The 23,418-nt window shown below is 29.9% G+C and overlaps 1 long non-coding RNA gene across 1 annotated transcript in view; it reads right to left on the bottom strand.

Moving 5' to 3' along the window:
• The window catches only part of LOC139904927 (uncharacterized), a 97,749-nt gene extending 75,988 nt beyond the window's left edge, over positions 1 to 21,761 (bottom strand). Inside the window, exon 1 of the long non-coding RNA XR_011779255.1 lies at positions 21,574 to 21,761. This is a non-coding gene — a long non-coding RNA (uncharacterized lncRNA). The remainder of the gene's footprint in view (positions 1 to 21,573) is intronic.
• Positions 21,762 to 23,418: the final 1,657 nt, after the last annotated feature.

Here is a 23,418-nt window from a genome sequence, read left to right on the forward strand (position 1 = left end):
CACTCAGGTTTATTTAAATATATAAACCAAGAGAAGAATGATGAAAAAAAACAATCAAAATTTTGTAGTATAAAAATTCTTAATATTTGGTTATACGGGTATATACACGTACCGTTCCGAGGGTAAACCATACTTAACCAATCCTTGATACAACCCCGTGCCGTACCAGCCTTAATATATATTCTTATATGATGAAAGGAAGTTTTTTGTAAGAGCAACTCTTCTCCTGATATCCTTTATATATACATATATATATATATATAGAGAGAGAGAGAGAGATACACAAATTTATATGTGTAGTTGTACGATAGATGTTTAACCGGCTTTACCGAATATTTACAAAAAAATTCTAACATCAATAAAAAATGTACAAAATTACACATACCTATATATTTGCATAAACGACAACGAATCAAATCAAATGTCAGCATTAATTCAACTCAAAAACCTGTTCCTAATCAACACAAGTAATGTGTACACCATTTAGAGGGGTATTGAAGTAAATCTTAGTGCTAGAGTCTTACGCAATAAGTGACTACAAAACCATTTGCTTACTGTGCATTTACAAACATAATAGGCACCTTTATTTTGACAATGGGATCTCTCTCTGAATAGGCTAGAGTCATGATCCAAAGCAATGAGTTGATTAGAGATAAAAAAATATATATCAATTAAATAGTGGGGGGAAAATAAAATTGTGTAACACCGTGTCATTGACATTATCATGGTATGAAAATTGATATTTCACTCATGATTTGGAAATGATTTATTGCCAATTTTTGTGGATCTGAAAAGAAATTATTATCAAGTCTACATCGACATAAACTTTTAACAATCACATTCATTTTCAAAGGCAATATTATATAAAAATAAAAGAAGAACAAACAAATAATCAAGATTCAATAAATCATTCCATTAGTTACTCAAGTGATGTAATTCAATAAATATGTTCACAAGCACCTACCTACACGTAATTTGTCATATTTGAGGTGTGTTTGTGGTGTGAGTTATGTCATACCAGTATTGTTTAGGCGTCATAACTCGAAAGATGAATCAGATTCATCACTACATTTTCTTTTAAAGGTCACATAGTTCTCTATCCCCCCCCCACTTAATTCGTGTTTTTGGAATGATGATACATATTTTTTTGCTATAAAAACTGTTTGATATAAGAGCATAGACACTAGGACGCCCTCCAACTAGTAAGTTAGTAAAAACACGTAGAAACTCAAAATGTAAACAATAAAAGGAACACGGAATATTTGTCGAAAAATTGTTCCATTGTAGTCAAATGAATATAGAAAATATTGATATCACTTAAACTATGAGAAAAGCTAGATTATATAAAATTAATTGTTGCATACCAATTAAATTTTGCTCATTTCTACTGAAACAAAATTAATTGTCCAAATCTAACTATTTTATAAGAATCTTAATATTTATTATGTACATACATTGATTTAATTCAAATATCATTATTTTTCTTTGGTATCAAGTATACTTAATCATGAATGACTATATTATATTTGTTCACTTTTTAGGAAATTTGTCCATTTTATTTTATAAAAATATCAACTATGAGTCACCAATATAGTGTCTCCTCCAACTACAATGCAATTTGTGCTTAATTGAATGAATTTGTACTTATAAAATATGATGCTTCAGATATAACAGTTCTTTTTTATATTTTAGTTACAACAATGCCTAATATATTTAAATTTAAAAAATGCATTTATTTTATTAGTTCTTCCTTTACAAAGCAATTTGGATCTTTTAATAAATAAAACGAATAAATTAAGATACATTGTTTCTTGATGACCACAGACGTTAGTCTAAAGAGCTTATTTATTTTAGTAATCGAAAGAATATACTCCTTATTATTTGTTCATCTTTGAAATACAAAAAAAAATGGTTATAATTATGTGGCCTCCAGCACAAGTCATTAACAAAGAGCGCTCATATAACTATTTATTCTAAATAGTATATGTATACAAAAAAAAAATGACTCCTTCAAAGGAGTATTTATCTTCAAAGTACTTTAATATATGTTATATACTTTAGAGGCATGAAAAATTATGCGTACATATCTATGTACAAATGTATCTGTAAATGTTATGTACATAGAGTTCTCCTATCCATAAGAAGGCTAAGTAGAAAAATAAATTAAAGTACTTTTTCAAAATGAATTTCAAATAATAACGCACTTTTAGAATCCTATGTAAATTCTTTAATGATATACTATGGTATAATATTCAGATATATGATATATACGGAGTGCGGGAGGGATTTTTCCCCACGCAGTTTTATTTGATTCTATAGCTATCTGAGGGATGAATGAAAAAATAAATGGTAGAGAAGGTTACTTTTATGACATTTTTTTGGATCAGATGAAAAGTCAGTGGACAGTAAGGACTGAAAATTTGAAAACGCTGAAATTTGTTGGTGCAAGAAGATATTCACAATCAATCAGGTCCTAAATCCCTGAAATAACAGATTCATTTCAAGATTATTCTAAGAGGTTAAAGCAACTTTTAGAGCAATAGCATCCGGCTCCTCAAGAAATGTGTCTGATTTTCTTAGTTGTGATGAATAGTCACATTTTTCTATCTTCAATAACCAGGAAAAACTTGATGCAAAGGCATAATACAATATTTTAAGGTGGACTGTTTTGCAGAAGTTAAAGGGTGAGAGTCAATTTTATAGGGATTCGAGATGGTCCCTTCCCAGAAAAAGTCATTCTGGGACTATCCTCATTTCAATCTACTTTACTACATTGTTTGTAGCGCTTTAAAGATCCAAATTGTTAAGACCTCTAATTGATATGTGGAGGAATAGAAGGCAGACATCATGGAACAATGAAACCAAATGTTCAAGAAAAATTTATAGAACTCTGCCAAGTGGCCTTTTCATTTCTAGAACAGGAATGCTTCTAAGGGTCACCAGTGGCGTTTGAAAAAAAAAAAAAGTCATATGGAGACATATATAATAAACCTATTTATACAAGATATTATATTAATCATTTCGGGACTAAGGCTCCATGATGAAGGCGAGCAATGCCGCTGGTGGTCATATTAAATGGATTAACATTTTTATTGTTAAAAAAGGTGTTCAATCAAAAACACTTAATTTTATAAAGTGCATAATGTTTCTAAAATGAAATATATAGTGTAAAAATTTGATACTGCGCTCTGTTCATATATATATATACAAAAAATTACGCATTAACCTGTGCCTATATGTAAATCCTCATAAATTAATTAGTTGAAGCAATATGAAATAAAAATATCAATATGAGAGTATAATTGACTTAGATACCAGATAAGGAAGAGTATTATTTCAGAAGTAATCATAAATTAATTATAATAGCCTAAGTGCTTAATTACAGAAATCAAACTAAAATATATGGATGTTAGTAAAGATGATTTTAGAACTTCCATTATCAAAAAAAGGTCAGTAAATCTCAACCAACGAAGGGAATGTAAAGAAATTTGATATAATAATATAGTTCATATTTATATTATGTAGGTAGATATTGATCCATAAGACCTTGAACTAGAGTTGAAAATAAGTTTTTTTTTCCCTTTACCCTCTTCAAAATCAACTTTCAAAAGAAGAATTTTTTCGGGAGTTACAATCACGACTTTTTTTCCCTCGATTATCGAGTTGGAACAAATATACTTTCATATACATATACTATATATGTACCTATTGTGCGTAGATAAGCATTATTTGAAGAGATTTCAATTATTTTCAATGTACATTAGAGTGGGTTGAAAATCGGAATTTTTGAAATAAATGATGAGGTGTAGTTGTAAAAATATGAAAAAGCTATTCTATGCCAAATGTGAAGACGATTGAACATATATTAAAGTTTCCCCAATTCATGCGGAACTTTATTTATACATGTGTTGTTGATTTTTAAATATTTGTACTATTATCAGCAGTTATGGTTAGAAATTTGATTCTTGGAAAAACTTGACTTGTATTTTTAAACTATAATTATCAAATGGTTCAAATTTGGTTGGTTTTTTTTAAAAGTTATAGGTCCCACAAATATATTGTGTTACTGGTATCTTTACGTATCAAAAGCGAAGCAATAATATTTCCATTTTTTTGTTTAACATCAGGGGTATCCATAGGGGGGCTGGAGGGGCTTTATCCTCCACTCCAAATTAAGCAATTTTTACTGTTTATAGGATTTGTTTTTTGTTTTTTTGGTCAGGATAAAAGGAAAATATGGGTACATTTTTAAAGATATATTATATTTAAAAAAAGTAATAAAGTTATAAAGAAGAACAAAAAATTTAGTGTCTGAAATTATTAAACCAAAAATTTGAATTTATAAAAAAACTATGGTTTTTTGATTTTTTTTTCCGAAAAATTTAATTTTTGAAATTTTCTTCAGAAATTTTGAGCTTTTGTTAATTGTGGATTTTTGAAAAAAAATTCCAAAAAATATAATATTTGAAATGTTTTTTTAATAAATTTAATGTTCAAAAATTTAATTTTTGAATGTTTTTTCTAACAAATTTAATTTTTTTAATAGATTTGAATTTTTGAATTTTTTTTTCAAAAAATATATTATGTGAAATTTTTACCCTAAAATATTTTTCTTTTTCTTAAAAATTACAAAACTCCCCCCCCCCAACCCAAAAAAATATCTGTTTATCCTCCTTTCTTCTACGTCTTCACAATGATGGGTTTATGGATGTATTTTATATATAATTGAACAGTCTCATTGGTTCCTAGAACTAATGTAGTCCAACATCGTCCTTGAACTGAAAATAATATATAAGCATGCATTACTGCTCAATTTCCTTTTCAAGGCTCATGAAAAAAGTAGCCTCAGGTTCCTCCTGAATCAACTCGACATGTATAAATAGTCGGGTAGACAAATACACATGTTCATATATATAATTTATTATAGCATACTAAATATCCTATGTAATTTACTACTTCACTTTTTGTCTTCTCAATCTTATGAAGGAAAGTCTGTTAGGCCCCTTATTAAAGCCTATTAAGTATAGGGATAAAATATTACATTTTCCCTTCTAAATTGATCATTAGACTCAAGGTATCAAATTCCTACTAGGTTCTTAAATCCATTAGACATTAATTACATAGGTATACTCAAATATTAGTCCTGAAACTCGTTCCTAGACGTATTTTTCCCCGGTGTGGCCTAAGTTATTTTTCTAGACAGATTTTGCTCCGAACTGCGGTTTCAGGCCGTGGATCTCAATTTAATCTCTATCAAACCGTAGATTGATTTTCCGGTCTCACTCTATTACCTGATTTTCTACTCATCCCAGTTGTACCACGACAAATCCTCGATAATACAAAAATCAATTTCGTATATGTTGATTGATTGAATTTAAATTAGCTCATGGGAAGGTGTGAATAATTTTCAACAATTATTGAACAATAATTCTATAGTTTGATAAAATTGGCTTGTTACTATAGTTTGAGTTTGAAATTTAGAATAGGGAGGGTGGGGACCGGAGGAGGGAATTTTTTAAATATATATAATGTATAAAATATACATGTTCATCTAATAAATATTGAGGATCAGGGGGGGGGGGCTAAGCCCCGGGTACTCCAGGAAACTCCACCTATGATAACTAGTATCTACAAACTGTTTTCTGTTTATTTTTGATAAAATGGTTGTGATATACAGTAAAAGTAACAACGTGGTATATCAAACATAAAACACTTCAATGTTTACAGTTAAGAAATACATTAGTCGTCATGAACAATTCATCTATCTATAGTATTGATCTTTATTAAATTTTAAATAAGGCCACTCAAGGTCAAAGTTTTCTTTGGAACTTATCTTTATCGAAATTTTCTATGAAACCAGTATAGACCAAACTTCTTGAACGAACCGAATTAGTTTGGTCCAACAAAAATTACGTAGATTTTATACCTGTCTATGACTTTTCGTCAGAAACGTTAACATTAGTATGAAATGGTATTGTTTTATTGTAAGCGGTAGAAATAGATTTAGAAAAGGAGGGAAGTCTAATTGAGTTTAGAATGATGAATTTCCATTGAAAATAAAGTGTTAATTTCCTAATTTACCTGTTTTCATTTTATAATAAATTATAGACTGAGTGACAAAATTTAGCCATAAACACCTTATTGAAAGAAGTATTTTTGGCAATAACAAGACACAAACAAAATGCATTCATTGCCCATCCCTATCCAAGCATATTTTAAACCACTAATTTAGTGGATATATTGCAGAAATACGAATGTACTTATGAATATGTATATTCATGGGCAAAGAATATAAAATATTCTAATATAAACATCAAGCATCATAACATTTTTTTTTGTTAGTTAGGGTAGGGTTGCAATTTACACTTATATGCACCTGTAGTCCAAAAATAATTGCTCATAATTTAATTATTTTGCATATTTGTCATGCACATAAATTGGATATTCAACAAAACATATTTACTCATGAGTCATTACTCTATGCCTAAGTTTAATAAAACACAGAACAAATGGTCATTTGTATATAGTGGGCCTATACCAAAAGTCAATATAATTGATGTGTAAGTTAACACGGATCTTAATATGTGACTATATTTAGTCTCCTGTAAACTAAAAGAGAAGGAAGTGCATCTCCCCCAACCAGAAACTTGGTTGTCAAATTTTCTTAAAAAATGATTTTTTTTGTTAAAATGTTTAATTTTGAACAACTGATAACATACATAATTTTTGAAAAATGTTGTCCAAAAAATTACCAAACTATACGTTTTATGCATAAAAAATATGCATCTAAAAACAAAAAAATTGCATATTGTTAAATTTTAAAACATTTTAATCGTTTCTTGGAAAATATATCATTAATACTAATATTTTAGTAAGTATCACAGTTTGACATGTGAATAAGTTTAGTAAAACTTTAAGTATATTTCATGGACAAGAAAACCTTGCCAATATTCTTCATTTATGATAAGGGTAAGGAGACATCTTTAAAATTTCGGATTGGTACTGACGGTACTTTAACAGTTGAAGTTTTATATATAAAACTATTTCTAAATATATTATATATTACTAACCCATAATTTTACTAACAAATTTTATTATTTTGTTAGATGATTAGTAAAATTATACAAGTGAGCTAAAAATCTAATTTTTATAGAAAGTAACTTATTACACTCTTGTTGTTGATCTTCAAAATAACATTTTTGTAAAAAAAAAATTATTAATATAGGTACCAAAATATTTAATAAGTATTTACTAGTTACTTTTAAATTAATTAATTATGTATTGTTAAATGAACTAATGTATCCGGGGAAAAAATCATTATTAATTAAGAGGCTACGAGTTATTTGTAATCAATAAAGAAATCAATAGATCGTTATACCGGGTGGGAACAAAAGTTTAAACAGTTTGCATGTTATTCTTGAATGTTTTCTATATTGAGCAAAATATACGTTACCAAAATATTATATTTTACAAAACTATCTCCAATCACTTCATCTATTTCCAAATTCAATACTGTCACAATGTTATATTACTCTACATATTGAAACAGATGTAGCTCAGATCCATTTCAATCCAGGTCTGGTCAATAACTACCTTAATTGACTCCGCTCCTCCATGACGGACGTTCTCTACATACCTTCATCCTAATATTCAACAGTAAAAATACCCAAGAGAATTAGTATCTGGGCTAGAAAACGGCGGCCTTCCTCCATCCACTTTTTTACATTATGAACATTCTCCCTGGCAACTTCAATTAGCTTTAAGATCTTCATTGGAGTTTTACCCACACGAGCTAAAACTTTGACCTATTATGATACCATTCTTGGCTCAATTTCAAAAATATTTTTGCTGACAGCTGGTTATTTATAGATACTATGTAGCACGTTGTTACCAATTCTGTATTACACAACCTTTACTTATAGAGGAAATAGAAAAAAGGCAAAAAATTAGCTTTCAGTTAGCCAGTTTTTTCCGTTACAGTATCTTAAAATTTTCACAAAGTTTAAAAAAAATGTAAGGGGAATACTACATACAATACAGGTATATCTCAAATCCCTTATTTGTATAAATAAATGGAGTGGAATCCTTTGAAGATAAATATACTGTGTTCATCACAACTCACTTTCTCTCATCCTCAATTTCATCATCATAATCTAGATTGTTTCCATTTTGATATTAAAGGAATGGAATAAGGATTACGTGATAGACTCTTTGGTCATTAAACGTTCGGCTTTATCTTCATAGTCCTATTCATTTAATGATAGTGATTTGAAATTGATTTTATGTAATGGGATCAAAGAATTCGTTATGTAGGTACATGACTAAACATGATTTGTTTCAATGAATATTAAATGACTTCAAACTTGTTTTTATCGGTTACCATCCATAACTAAACACACCCAGATTATAAACCCCATAACTGTTTGAAAAATATTTTTGCATTCATTTGTACAACATTCATGCAAGATTTTTTGAGTGACAAAGACATATTTTATCATTCCGTTACACATATTTTATTGTACAATAATCATTATAAAATTAAGATTTGAATCTCAAGAGCATTTGTTTTGTAATTGGTAAATGGTTCATATCAATCCATAAAACAGCTTATATCATAATAACAAAAAAATTCATATACAAGGGCGATTGAAACAAGTCCTTATGATTATTAATTAATTTTATAGTATGTTTCTTTAAGTCCATTTCATAAAATGTGGCTTAATTTATGAGCATTACATGTGCATTGTGTAGTTTATGCATTGTTTGTCATTCAGAAATCTTTTGATTGTTTGAAAATTGATTTATGAGATATTTTTTGTATCACTTTGTGAGATCTATTGAGTAAATAGAGACCAAATAAGAGTGGCATTATTTTTTTAATCTGGGAAGAGTAGATTTAAATTTATAATACAGGGTCGATTAGATAAATCCATACTTTTTTTAAAAAAGACATTAAAAACAACCTCAAGAGAAAATAGAGCAAACATATTTTGATAACGATATACATATATATAATGGAATAAATAAGTTTGCCACCGACAAAGATATTATAAGGGATTGAGGTCTCAGAGACTAGGCAGGCCAGTCTATCACCTTAATGTTGTTCTTTTTGAACCATTTCTTTGTTACTTTGGGTATATATTTTGGGTCATTGTCGTGCTGGAATACATATTACACAAAACATTTATTATGTCTGCCCCAAGCGAAAAAGGTTGTCGCCCAATATTTCTAAAAATAAGTTGTCCTACCTATTCTCTCTTCAGCACGGTGGAATTGACCCTGTCCCTAAGCAGAGAAACATTCTCAAAGTATAATATTTCCATTCCCATACTTGTTGGTAAGAATGGTGATCTTGACTCCGCATTTTTCATCCTACAAACGCTTTTGTTTTGTGTATAAAATGTATCTCACTAGTCAAATAAACCTGCTTCTACAATCATGGGTTGTTGTTTTATTTGTCAATGAGCACATTTATTCTATTCGATCAACTTCAGCATCAATAACTCACACAATACGAGGTGAAAAAGACTGAAAAAACATTTACCTCACCCGCGGGAAAGACGACAGCCCAGTGTCCTACTACTCCTCTCAATGACATCCAGGTTCATAATGAATGTTTGAAATTTTGTATTGAATATAAGATAGACATACCCGGCAATGATTCTGAGCATCCGTCTACGATTCAGTATATATTTTTTATTATTAAAATGTGGTGTTTGAAGGACTATATCTTTAAGTTCAAATTAATAGCTCTGGATTAATAGCTTTTATTGAGTTTTTTGTCCAGGATATTGATATGATTGAGGTTAGGAACAAAGATGGGAGTTCTCTTCTTGTCACATCCTGACTTATGGACTTTCATAACATCTTCGTCATCCTTTCCAGCGACTGGAAGCATCATAAACAGTGTTTCTGGAGTAAGTAAGTAAGTCTTTTGATGGTCTAGTACATATATTCACCCGCGAAAGCTAATTCAACCACTATATTTTTTTCATCTTTACACTGATTTTTTATTACATCGGAAATAAAAAGTATATCTAATCCCACACTTCCCAAAAAAATATATTTTTACTTGCTCTTGATTAAGCCCAGATTTATTTTATCGACCTTTTATATTAATTTCAAGTTTAGATTGAACTAAAAGAGCGTTGATGTTCATTCATCTAGAGAAGTACGTGCAACATTTTCAAATGTTTTTAGGGATTTAATGAGTGGGTCAGACACAGCATGTATAGGTGTAATCATTGATTAAATATATTTTATGTGGAATGAGTTACAAATAAGTGGGTTTTTTTTGTAAGTCGAAAAAACCATAAATAGTACAGAAGTATGTATGTGAAATGTAAATTGTACACATCAAACACTCATTGATTAAACCCATTCTTGCATAACAAACTGTAGGTATTTGAATATAGTATGACAATATCATTGAAAACCCGATAATTTTTAAACTCTGATCAGACACATTGCCAAAAAATACTGTATAATTAGTTATGTAAATCCCGTGAATTTTTTAACTGACCTGTTTTTCTTTTGTTGTCTTTGGAATTGGTAATCTGAGAAATGAACTTTCTTTCCTTTAGCAGTTATCATAATTATTTCATTCCTAAGTAGTGAACCTTCCTTACTAAATAGATTCAATTATATTCAAAATCGGATGAAATATTCGTATGCCCTTATAAAAGACGGAGTGTACCCCTAAGGATCTTTGGCGGAGTTAAAATTGTAAGGTCCTTGTTGTACTCAGAGTAGAATGGAGGATTGACATCAGAGTAATTCTAACAAATGTGGTTGATTATTTGCTTCTCGCCCTCCTCCCTTGTAACAGCTGATTATAGCAGATCTCTTCAAAAACATTCCTCATGTCATGGTTAAATATTGACTTTCGCTTTCTTATTTTTTATTAAGTCGGTTCTACGTAAGCTTGTCATCACTATGTGTAATAATAAAGCAGTGTATGTTTGTCTGGATGTTTGCCATAAAACTATTTTTGAAGGTGGCACACAAGATTTAGTGTGAACGTATTTGTTCACCCTTTTTTGTTATTATTAGACTTCTTTTCATGGAAAAATTTAGAATTATTCTGGGACTTATACAACATATCTGCAAGGTATTTGGAGCCGACTTTTCTAAAGGGGGAAAATATTTGATTTGTATTTACTATACATGATAGCCTATATCTATTAATAGAAACCATAGGATGGTCAATATATATATATACGAGGGTGTACCGTAATTACAATAGTTGGGAATGTGGTATTACCGGATATTTTCTATCTGCATTTATTCCTTTAAACAAGAAAATGACCCTCAAACGTCAAAAAAAGTCCTATATGGACGTGTTTTTATTTCAAAATCTGTAAAATGTCGAAAAAAAAGCAAATTTTAGTGTTGTTTCATTAAAGTCATCGAGTTGAATCCAATTACAGTTTTTTTATTTGATTAAGTATTATAGACGAATCATATATTTTGCAACAATATTTTACAATTTTTCTCTAAATTGCCACATGGTATGAGTATTTTAGTTCCAGACATCTTCTCAAAGAATAAATATTCTCTTTTGGTACCGCGTATTACGTGCATGTATTTTGATGTTTCTCTTCATTTTTATTACTCAAATATTATTTTTTGATACTAAATGTCTAATATATTATTATTAAATAAATACCATCCATGCTTCATATCATGAGGCCATTGCGAGAAAGATGGTGAAAATATTGTTGCAAAATATATGTTTCGTCTCTAATAATTAATAAAATAAAAAAACTTTAATTGGATCCAACTCGATAACTCTAATGAAACAACACTAAAATTTGCTTTTGTTCAATATTTTACAGGTTTTCAAATCAAAATGAGTCCATGAAGGACATCACATCTTATATATATACATATACTTATGTCATTCATAAATTGCAATTTTGAACAAATTGATTTTCTTTTAAAGGACATTCATTAAAACTGTCCATAAAAAAATCTTTATGACATTTTTTTTAAAGAACGACATTCATTTTTTTTAAAGTAGATTCAAAGTAGGTCCGAATATCTATACATATTTAAAATACATTTTGTATGTTTGCCCTTTATAGGTGCCCACACAGAATACAGACGTTATATTATTATGTTTGCTCGTAGGAAAGGGGTTGTCAATGTTAATTCCCACTCCTTCCTTGGCCTGAGCAATGCCAGGTAACACTTTGCATGTATCATCATATTGTCCCGAATATATCTTGTTATTAATAAAGCAAATTTTATTTATATGTACCATATGCATGCATCTTTGAACCAAATTACGGCATTTTCGATCGAAGACATAACAATCTAGTCCATGTACATTAGACTGGTCCAATTTGCACTTTTTTTGGAAACGTCGAGACGTCATAGGGTTAAATTATGACTTTGGGTAAAAATAGCTTAATGACAAATTTTTGAATAATTTAAAAAAAGTTTCTCGTGTCGCCCAAGGAACTTAAAGTTTTAAAAAATTGACAGTTTTTCAAAAAAGTCTCTTCTTTTTTTTTTTTCTTCCAACCATTTGCATATATGACTAAACCTTTTTTTATAATGAAATAACCTTTCGCATCAACGTAAACATATCTAGCTTGTAATTAAAACGACTGATGATATAACTATACAACACCATAAAGAGGTATAGAATCAAATAGTAACTTCTAAAATCTTCTTATAGAAGTTACAACTTGTACATAGCATGTATTAATATTGGAAATAACTTTATATATGTGGTTAATGATATACATATGTATAAATTATTCACAGGTTGGTAATTTTTAGAGCTCGCAAGTTCCACATCTTTTAAATTATGCAACCTGCAATATTTATCTAATTTGACAATAACAATCGGCAGTAGTGTTGTGTCGGACCTTCTTTAGGGCTAAAGACCGCAGTCCAATTCAGTCCCATTTGTTGTCCATACAGAAGGTAAAATCGATTCCCATTGACGTTATCCAGGGTGTTTTTTCTTTTTTTAATTATTATTATTCCGATATATAATACAATAAACTACTAATGAACAATAAAATATGTTCGTATAATAATGAAAAAAATAATTTTTTTGTAAAATTCGTGCAATAATTTCAATACATATTTATAATATACTATTTGTCTTAATAAACCATTGATATATTAAATATAAATAATTATAACTAAAATGTAACTAATCTAATGAATCCAATCCTTTGAGTTATTTTTCATTTCGACTGTAAAGTTGATGGAGGTTATGATCCAAAAAAATAAACATTTTTTTATTCGTATATTTTAAGAAGAAGTAGAGTATAAAGATTCAATAAATGTGAATCTTTTAAAATATACGTGACTACAAAGTGCATGGGATTTCATAATATCATCTTTAATCGATCCTTTTTTTAATTAAATTTATATTTCAACATTTCAAAAATATAAAAAAAAACTGATAACCAAGATTTGATGTTTAGTTATGGAAGAGTGAGTCTATTTAGTTCATGACGTTCTTCAATTTCAAACAAATTGATACGGGTTGTGCTTTAGCAATTTCGTAGAATAACCACTTATTAGTTCTGTATTAGTTTATTGGCTCATTAAAAAAAAATTTGGGGTTAAATTAAACATTGTATAAATGATATCGATAAAAGAAATGCATAAAAACATAAAAATTGATATTTTAATTAAAAAGAAGATTGATAATAATTTAAAATTGGTTACAAGAGTTGTATATTATATAAACTTCGCTACTAGAAAAAAATTAATATTACTCCTATAGGCTGAGTAATGGTGCGTGCACAAAACGTCGACTGTCAAAAATTCGACCAACAAACGTCAAATAGATAAAACGTCGAATTGACAAAACATCGACAAGACAAAACGTCGACTGATAGAAGGTCGACCGTTGAATATAAAATAAAGGGCTACTCCAAATGGTGTTTCAATATATCCATTTCAGATATTTCCTGCCTGAAACATAACCAAGCAGCACCATTCCTATATAAACTACCCTTAGGGTGCCCTCCCGATCCCCCTTATGCATGTTGGGGCTGTTTTCAGTAACGGCTGTGTCCCAAAATGGGATGAAACCTACCCACCATTTAAGCAACCACTAAGAGCCCCTCACAACCCATGTACCCCCCAAATGTTCGAGCTGTTTTTGGGTACAGCCTGGCCAAAAAATGGGATGAAACCCACCTCTGTTTATACCCCGAAAGGGCCTCCACAATTTGAGACTGTTTCATATTTCATCTCATTTTCAGGCCCGGCGGTAACCCGAAATAGTCCCAATTTCGAGGTATAAATGGGGGTTTGTGAGAGTTCCTTGCTGTTTGTATAAGGGTGATAGGGTAAATATTTCGGGCTGAAAATGTCTGGAGTGAAATTTCGTACAAATAGTTTTTCATATTTTGAAATGTAATATTTTCCGATCGACATTCTGTCGGTCGACGATCTGTCGCACGACGTTTTGACCTACTACGTAATATATGTGTGTTGAAGTTCTCTTAATCATTAATGTATCCGCCATTAGTGGTAATGATGGCTTCAGAAGGCGACGGGAGACTGGCACCCGCTGTAGATGAAGTCTTCTGTCATGGTTCTGTTCTGTCTCGATATGTACCCAAAAAAATGTCGTCGAGGGGGTTGGCATCAGGGATATAGGGGAGACAAAAATGTCAAAAAAAGAGTTCAAAAGAACTCAATAGTCTCATTCAAAAGAGTCTTGCAACGTAGTAGAAGGGTTTATTTCATGGTTGGTATCAAAATTGTCCTCTCCACCTTTGCAATGCTCTTTCCATCCACTTATTTGATAGCTCTTTAGACAGTCTAGTGCGAACCCCCGAGATCTCTTGCATGAGACCTTGTGGACTTGAGGGCATTAGCCTTGGTTGTCCGGAACCAGTTAGGCCTTTTTAAATAGCTAGTCTTCTTCTCCATCGTTTCAAAATTACTGACGGCGTAGACAATGGCCCTGGAAATGCCCAATGGCTTGCAGTGGCCGAATGGAAATTAGTCAACCACGTTCAAGCGTCATTTTCTGGACTTGTACGTGAGCAAGAGAGCTTAGATTTGTTTTGTTTTCTAATTAATTGTTTATGCTTTAATATATCGAAATATTAATAAATTTCAATCCCTCTATCTTCATTAACTATTGAGTTAGTAAGTGATCAAATCTCAATGAACCACCCAATAGGTCCACCTCATTTTTTTGGCAGTATCAATATTTGCGATCCCATACCTTCAACTATACATTATTAATTCAATCCCTGTTGTATCATGTCAGAATATTTACGTTGATTAATGATAATAGTTTATTATTCTTATTTTAGAATATCCCAAAGTCTTCCAACATCCCGAATGAATCATTTTATCTCAATCTGAATCATCTTTTTGGCTTCGAGTAGGTATTATACAGATTCTTAAAAACACTTATGTTATAGTATTGGTACCTACACACCCTAAGTATGCTCAATTATTATCTCTACCACAATCAAAATAACATTATCCATTATTTTCAATCTGCGTTGAATGACAAATTATGGTATAAATTATGCTCAATATCTAGTCATGTTACATAATATGGATTTGCCTATAATCATTATTCATTCACCTATAAGAAGCACATAATTTGGACGTTCAGATGATAAATCATTTGCTATTTCCTTAATTATCTTTTTATCACTTCTCCATTATCACAAATTGTTTTTTTTTTCCTAGTTGGAAAAACTCCAATCATGGGAATATGTCATTTCATAATAGTTTTGGTACTCAAACTCATACATTCAAAGCCCTGAACAATGTGCATTTTGTATAGAAAAATTACAGCTTTATGATTATAAAAATAAATACAGTTACTTTTTTTTTGTTCATTTTAGTGAAAACGTCTTCATAACAATAATAATAGGTTAAGGAAAAAGTAATTGCGTATTTTTGGTTATTTCAATGCTTTATGAGAATTGTTATAAAACCATCTGATTTTAACTAAGTATTCCTCTTTCTGCTCGATAACTTTTTGCCAACGATAATCCAATATCATAATTACAATCATAGAATCCCTTGTTCCTATTTGCAAAAAACTTGGACAAAAAATTTTCACAGACCTCTAATGAGGCTAAATTTGTACCCCTAAGCACAATGGCCATAGACAGGAACAGGTAGTAGTCACTTGGTGCGATGTCTGGACTGTAGGGTGAATGTATAAGAACTTCTCATCCGAGCTCTCGGAGATTCTGACGCCTCATCAAAGATATTTACGGCCTCCCGTTGTCTTTATAATGTCTTGTTGTCTCCTATTTACCAATGTTCGCTGCTTCTGTTCGATCACCAGCTTCAAACGGTCGAGTTATTTACAGTAGAGGGTAGAATGGTGGGGGAAAAAATTGCTCGAAACACCTTTTTACAAAACGAACCGAAAAAAAAAATTATCGCCCCCATATACATTAAAAAATTATTGGTTGCTTTGACTCAATTTTCCCTTTAAGGTAGTAAATATGTAAAAAAGAAAAATTTCTTCCTTTCAGACCTTCATACTCGATGTACGATAATTCAAAACTGAAAATGCCAAGTGCAATACTATCTTAAAAGCGGCTGTGGTATACACTCACACTTTCTAAAGAGGAAAACCGTGAGCTCGCATTGTTTATAAACTCTTTGGATTAGTACTTTTGATTTAAATTGTAAATATTATTATGTTAAGTTCAGCAGTAGTAAAGTTGATGGGTATCATTAATGTCATCTAAAAATATCGAATATTTTGTTCTGCAGTGAATAAAATTATGTAAATAAACGGACAGACCGTAGATTGATAAAACTTTCACTCATAAGATGAATGAGAAAATTGACGATATAACATATATCTACATAATTATTCCACTTATATGAGCTCAATTAGCATTAAATAATTTCTTTTGCCCATGTAAGTTTTGATTGCATTTTATATGATTTCAGTAAATTTAATTAACTTACTGAAATAAATTATTTTACTAAAAAACTATTAATAATTTCTTTGTTAGAAATTATATTCATACATTTGGTTTTTTGTATATTTTGCAGTGGTGTATAGCAATCAATATTAAGTTTATTGCTAACTTGATTTTGTGGTCATAGATTTTCACTTTTTTCGCGTTTATGCATTGCACATGCGACTATAAATTACTAACGTATGCTTAAGATAGAGTTTAGTACCTACTCAATGGGATTCATCAAAAGAGTATATGAATAATCATGTAAATCAACTTATATCATACTTCTAAACTCTCGATTTTCAACATCTATTATCTTTTATTGGTGTTTGGAACACAATCCATCTTCTGTTCAATCCAAAATATTACATTTAGGTTACCTGTGAATATCTCTGAAATTAAAAAAGAAAAGTTAACAGTTGGAAGTAATGCCACAATTTCGAGTCGTTTTATTTCTTTTTTGGAAAAAGATTAAGAGGTCCAATAAGGATTGTAGTGATAAATATACAGAGTGCGGAAGTTAATTTTTCCATGGTATTTTATTTAATTGTAAGTTAACTTTTCTTTTTATAACTAAATTTGGATTTTTTGTAATCAGTAGTTCACATCAAGCAAAAAAAAAAAAAAAAAAGCAACAAGTGTCTGATCTTGTGGACACTGAAATTTTCTCGGGAAAGAAGATCTTTACTGTGGACGACTTTCTGAACCGGCAAATGGAAAATTTATTACATGACCATTCTAAGAGGTTAAATGGACCATCTGAACAAAATGTTCTCAGTTCATGTTTCTGTGCGTTGTAGTGTCTGATAACAAGAACATGAAGAAATTCAATGGGTGTCTGAAAAGTTTCCAATCTCAATGTGAAGGTAGCAGCACTCGTAAATAAAAGCTAGTTACATATATTTAGTATCTGTTACCAATTACAGAAGTTAAAAAAGTCTGATATGAATCCTATGGACTACAGCTTGTGAAAAGTTTTGGAAGATAAGGTTGGTAAGACTTCTCACTACAATATTGACTAGTTGAAGGCAATCATCAAGTTACATTGGAACCAATTGTACAAAGAATACATTCATTGGACCAACGTTAGTTTTTGTTCTGGTTTCGAGAATGTGATTGCTTCCATGGGTGATTACATTGAGTGATGACGAAGGAACGATATTTTTTGTTCATATAGTTTTAGAAACTGAAAATTACCACTATGTATATATTGTATTCTCTTTTAAAATGGAATACAATTTAGGAATTTCCTCCTGCACTCTGTACATGATTATTCTTCAGATGTTGGTGAATTTCTTATTAATTTATGCGAAAATAAATTATAAAATTGTATTGCTACAATTGACATTGCTGTATATAAGGCCTGTGATTCCTTGACTTAGTTATTATTTTTATTTTTTTAGTAAATGGAAGAAGGATAATTAATTATATTCAAGATGCCAAAGTAACACCCAGTAATTTAAAAGAACTATGTACAACAAGTAAACAAAAATAATAACAAATAATTAAACCTTGAGGAGGTTTTAATTAGAGCTTAGCTACCTTCATCTCCTACGAATAAAATTTCTATGGAATATATGTATAGGAATTATTTCTTCAAAAAGTTATAGACACCATGATTAAATTACCGGATATTACCGAGGATATAAAAAATCCTTAATTCCTAGGATTTGTTGGAAAAATACATAGTATATTGTATATATGTATATAATACGTAGGAAGGGTTCTTTAATAAGACAAAGAAAAAAAAACTGAATACTCAATGTCATCTGGGACATGAAAAGCCTTTCAAATGTGAATTTTTTATATTTGTCTATTATTATAGATTATTAATTATTGAAACAGTCACTCGACAATACTCTAATACTCAATACCCCCCGATACACAACAGTGTGTTTATATACATACTTGTACTTCAAAGCCCTTAATTGCAAAGTGTCAAGAAATTCCTTGTTATATAATAGATCATTCTAACAGCAACAAAAAAGAAGTAATGCTTTATGTATTGGGAATTAGAGCTGATTTAATATGAAATATGTACAAAGTACATATTACTAAAGCTTTTAACCAATTAACCAAGTAGCAACCCTCGTGATCAATGGCAGAAAAATGTCTTGGTGCACAAAAACTTTTTTTTGTACGCGTGAGGGGTACTGTTTAGTTATTATTTGGAGATATAATTAGGAGTTAGGATGATATTGAATATATTTTATTTTTTTAAAGAAGTTCATTCGAAGTCCGGAAGACAGACTTAGTTCAGCTCGACAAGACTTAGCCATGAAGTCAAAGTAAAGTTTCGAGTCTTTGATTGTGATCTTATCTTCAAAATATGGACTCAAGTCCGACTCGAGTCGTATGTCTTGAGTGCAAGTTCCCACCTCTAGAAATAATTTACCATTGTGTCAAAAATTATTGATTTTTAATTATGCTATTAATCATTATAATATAAATCAATAAATCTTAAAAGTATAACTAAAAACTCATCTCCTGTCTGGTTGGATATTCAAAAAAAGGTCAATCAAAGAATTTTTTCTTAGTTCTTTCCTGCAACAATTTTTGAGTGTGAGGTTGGCTTCATCCAATGTTACTAGAAGAAGGTTAGGAGATTTATTAAATTAATCTCTCATTTTCTATTTCTGGTGACGTCATTGGGACGAGTCTTTGTTATTAATACTACATAAATTAAAAAAGTAAAATTTGTTGTTACTCGACATTTCTTAAGCGATATTTTACAAAACCTAATGACAAAAGTAAGTTTTTCAATTTCATACATTATTAAAACATAAATGTAAACCATTGGATGAAAACATATGTAACAATATTTTTGATTTTGCACATATTTACTTTAATTAGGTAAATAAAACAAAAAGAGTCTCTGCAGTGGATATTTGTAAAAACCCAAGGGGCATTTCATACCATTGATTCCCGAAAGGCCTTGCAATAGGGAAGGCTTTTATTTTGGCTTGTTGAAGAAAAGACGATATCAATACTGATGAAGCCAGAATTGGTACTCATCATTTTTATCCTTAGTGTTTGATAATTTATTAAATTTAAAAACTTAATTTTGGCATTATATTTATTAAAATATCGCAAAGAAATATGGAGTAATATGATAATGATATCATTTTTTTAAAATGTTTACTTTTTAAATTTATGTAGTATCAATAACCAAGGGTCACGCCAATGACGTCACCAAAAATAGAAAGAGAGAGATATTTATTTAATACATCGGCTGTGCTTACCCAGCCATTTTCTTGTTGCCTAACCTTGTTGTAGTAACACTGGGTTCATCCCTTTTATTATATCTCAGTCTACGTCAGAAAGAAAAATAACTGAGTGACGTCATATCAAAAGCGACATCTTACAAGAAAGTGTTAAAACACTCCATCATTGTATCTCCTCGATCTAACGGTCGTGTATCGTTACTTCATTTTAATTCTTTACTTATTAGTAGTGCTGAGGCATGGGCCAAATTTCATTTTTTTAGTTAAGTCTTTGTATTTTTTTTAGAGCCGATTTCGATAAATATTTCGATTCAGACTGTAGATCAAAATTTAATCTTTTTCAAATTGTGGGCTGAATTTGTTTGTCTCATTATATAGACTGATTTTCTACCCACTCCTGATTTATGAGTTGTAAAAGTAAGATTGATACATGCAACACATTTAACATTTAAAACCGAATATTAAATTTTACTTTGAAACTAGTCCACCAAAAATCCAAACGGTCTTAAACCGGTCTTTGATTTTCAAATCAAAAATCAACACTATTACATTCGTACATACAAACTTTGTTAATTTCACTCCTAATAAGGAACTATACCTTTTAAATACTAAACAGACATATGTAGGCCAAAAATGTTGTTTCTTCTTGATTCCACCTATCCATGAATGAATACCTAAGTACAATGAGTCAACAACATTAGGTTCTCATGAAAACATTTTGTTCTTTAACCGCATAACATATTTTTTTTAAAGTAGAAATTGAATACGACATATCTTCTGCAAAATCTGTCAAAGCATACATATTAGGTCGATTTTTGGTGGGGCAACGAGCAAAGTAGAACTATTGTCTTATTGCCCAATGGACCCTTCCTATACAATGATGGATAGTTCTACTTTGCCCGTTGCTTCACCAAAAATTGACCTAATAAATGATTTTTATGTGGCATCATCATTATAGAAGTCAGCCATCTTTTCAAGGGTGTCTAAACAAGCAAAATGTTTTAGAAATAAAGATCTTTATTTGTCATGTTTTATGAACAATAGTTTAGTTTTCTTCATTGTTGTTTCCTGAAGACTTGGGCTCTGTGTTTATGTTGTCATTATAAATTTATGAGTAATTCTCACCTATGAATTGGTACTTATTTCCTTTTTTTAAATTGTGGTTTCTGAAAATTTACATCAATTCATTAAAATCTCAAGATTACAATTTACATTCATTAAAAGGCATTACGTTATGCCCGATTTCTCGGTATGTTTGAAAAATAATCTGTAATTATGTACAAACTGTAATCTTTCACAGTAATTTGATTATCCAATGTGTATTAATATACATACTATGTATTTAATAGTGGTATCATATTGACTGATGTATCATCGTACTATACTAAATATGTGTTGAAACTGGTACTTACATTAAGGCATACAAATGTTGCTCTTCGATGATGTAACCCCTCAAATTGTCGTATAAAAAGTCATCAAATTTCTGAGATAGTCTTTCTCAGATAACCCAAAAAAAACCCAGTTGTAGAAGAGCATAACACTGCTCTTGACGACGTTTTTTGTTACATATTTATTCGAATACCAATTTCAATATCAAAACCTGTAGAAAAATAATGACTATTTGAAACCACTAGTAAGTACAATGTATACATATATTTAGAAACTTCAACAAATAAAATAAAATTAATACCCAAATAAAGCGTCTTAAAGTTATAATCTCAAACTTTTCTTAAGGTTTTATAATAATAAAAAAATATTAAAGTTTAAATATGAGTTCGTTATGAGCAGTATTTTTAGTACAATGACTTGTTTAATATAATAAATATATATGATATTCAATAATTATATAAGCCGGGTTTTTTTTTATTTGATGATCATAGGTTTTTCTATAAATTAAAGTTGATTTATTTTTTTCAAAATGTTCTACATAGTTACACCTTCTGATTTACCTGATACTCAATATATTTGTGTATGTATATTTAAAAAAAGTATTAGACAATATTAATAAAATTTAGAGAAGAATAATGGAACCATAAAAAGTATTTAATAAATGAATTTCTCATTTAACTCAATAATAAAGCGGTCTTATTAGTGTCTATCTATGTGTACGTGGGTTTCGAGCAATCAAAATATCATAAAATATAAAAAAAAATCATTGCCTTCAAGAAAAGAAATATGACAATTTCATTAATTCAAGTACATTGTTTCCATTTTGTCCATGAAAAGGGGAGGGGAACTATTATTTAAATCGTTATTAGATTGCTACAAAAATAAATTATCTTTAAGAGAGGACTGGTATTATGTCCGATGTCCATTTTAAGATCAAAATTTGTAGAAATATATATATCTTTTAAAAATGAATAAAGGTAATTTTGGTTGGATCTAGGAAAGTTCGCCTTTGGAAAATTTGCAGCAGGAAAGTTTACCTTGGGATAACTTGCATTGTAGAAAACTTGCTTTGGAAAAATACGCATCGAATGTTTGCAGTAGGTAAAACTTGCCGGAAGGAAAATTTGCCTTCTCTTATCTATATTCTTTAACTCTGTTCAGATTGCAAGCTACGAAAAATATATGCTCGCCTAGGGTAATATTTTCTACAACTATAGATATTATCCCCTCAAACATTATTCAAAATAACACCGTTACCATCATAACTTTTGGTGTTTTTTTTTGTGTGTTTTTTCATACACCGATAGGTCATATTTCATACAACTCTAGTAATGACAGTATTTTTAGGAACTTTTCGAATGACGATCTTCAAACCTAAGCAATGAAGATTGAAGATGTTATGTGACCAAAAAAGTTTGTTGTTCATATGTTTTAGGCAGAATGACATTAACCATTTAGTTGCACACTATTACACATCAAATCAAATCAAATGGTCAATCATTCGAAAAAAATATTTTTTATTAAGATAGATAAAGAAAAATGAAATGATTGGTAACTAATTTATAATTTTTTAAATTAAAATTATAATTACGCTTCATTAAATGTCATTTAATGAGTCATGTATTACACTGTACAAGAAATGAACATTTTGTATAAAATCTCAATTTGTTAGGACCATTTACAGTAATAGGTATTTTAAAAAATAACAGAGGCAAAAACATTATGTTAATGTAACTTCGTTGCATTATAATTATAACATTAAAATTTGAATCTGGAAAATGGATTTGAAGTGGTTAAACTATTCAAAAAATAAACCATGTTCCTCCTCTTTTATCGTGCTAAATTACAAATCCTTAAACGTAAGATTG

The sequence above is a fragment of the Lepeophtheirus salmonis genome, chromosome 1 (assembly GCF_016086655.4).
Source record: "Lepeophtheirus salmonis chromosome 1, UVic_Lsal_1.4, whole genome shotgun sequence".
Taxonomy (NCBI): Eukaryota; Metazoa; Arthropoda; class Copepoda; order Siphonostomatoida; family Caligidae; genus Lepeophtheirus; species Lepeophtheirus salmonis.